This window comes from Sinocyclocheilus anshuiensis, unplaced genomic scaffold (genome assembly GCF_001515605.1).
Source record: "Sinocyclocheilus anshuiensis isolate Anshui unplaced genomic scaffold, SAMN03320099.WGS_v1.1 scaffold975, whole genome shotgun sequence".
NCBI classification, from domain to species: domain Eukaryota; kingdom Metazoa; phylum Chordata; class Actinopteri; order Cypriniformes; family Cyprinidae; genus Sinocyclocheilus; species Sinocyclocheilus anshuiensis.
In genome coordinates, this window is record NW_015547693.1 from 196,484 (window position 1) to 197,790 (window position 1,307).

The window sequence follows — 1,307 nt, forward strand, 5'->3', positions numbered from 1 at the left end:
AAACTGTTTGTTTGTTGTTTTTTTTTTTTTTGGGGAGGGGGATACAATGTGTAATGATCTGCTTTATGCACTTCGTGCTGATGAAGGTTTCACCCTCGCTGTCTCTTTTCACACTATTTGCTGCATGTGTTTGTGTTTGAGGTTTTGTATTACAGGGAAACATGCTCATCGGCATCAACATCTGCAAGTGTTTTGGAGGTGCAAAGCTTCAAGACCAACTAAAGAAAGAGACAACGAGAGCAGTACTAACACAGACACAAACACACTGATCTACAGGAGCAAACCTCAACAAGTTATCTCCACTATAAAGTTTTCCATTTGATCTTACATTTCTACATTTAGATGACTTTTATGTAATAGATTTTACAACTCTCCATTCTGATCAGATGAGCTGAAGAAGTTAATATTGATTAACTTACAGTTTAAACATTTCATTTCCAGAGATTCGTCTGTTTTTGTTCCATCAATACAAATCGTTTTGAAGTCAAAGCAGAATGCTTCATTCACTCGTGGTGTTTTGTTTTGTTCTTGAATGAGTATGTGTTTTGAACAAATTTGTTTGAGTAAATGATTCATTGATACAAAGATGCATCTTCAGTCGTAACAATGTTACTCGCAGAAAAATCACTGACAAAACTCCACAATTGTTGTATAATAACAGGAAATATTATTACGTATTATGCATTTAAGACATTGGTCCTTTTTTAATATAAATATTATGTATTTTTAAGCTTATTTCAAAAATAAGTCATGTGAAGTCCCCCTTAAGAACAATGTGCATTTCCTTATAAATTTTAACATTTTTTCTATGTACAGGATGATGATTCATCAGCCAAAGTGTTATTAAAGGGGTCATATGATGCTCCTAAAAGGAACATTATTTTGTATATTTGGTGTAATGAAATGTGTTTATGCGGTTTAAAGTAAAAAAAAAAAACATTATTTTTCCACCGCCTTTCTGAAACGCGTCGATTTTTACAAAGCTCATCGGTCTGAAAAGCAAGGTGTGCTGTAATTGGCCAGTTATCCAGTGCGTTGTGATTGGCCGAATACCTCAAGCGTGTGACGGAAATGTTACGCCCCTTACCATACTGTGATGATGCCCTGTCAGGCCGGAGCGACGAGACAAAAACATGAAAACCCATTATAAACGAGGCATTCGTTGCATCCAGTGGGGGCATAATTATGGATTATAATGACTTATACTGTCTTTTTACGCGTTGCGTTGCGTTGTGTTGCGTTGCATCGCGCCGCGTAAACATAAAACCATGTCTGCATTTGTGATCGGAGAAATGACAAACAACAAG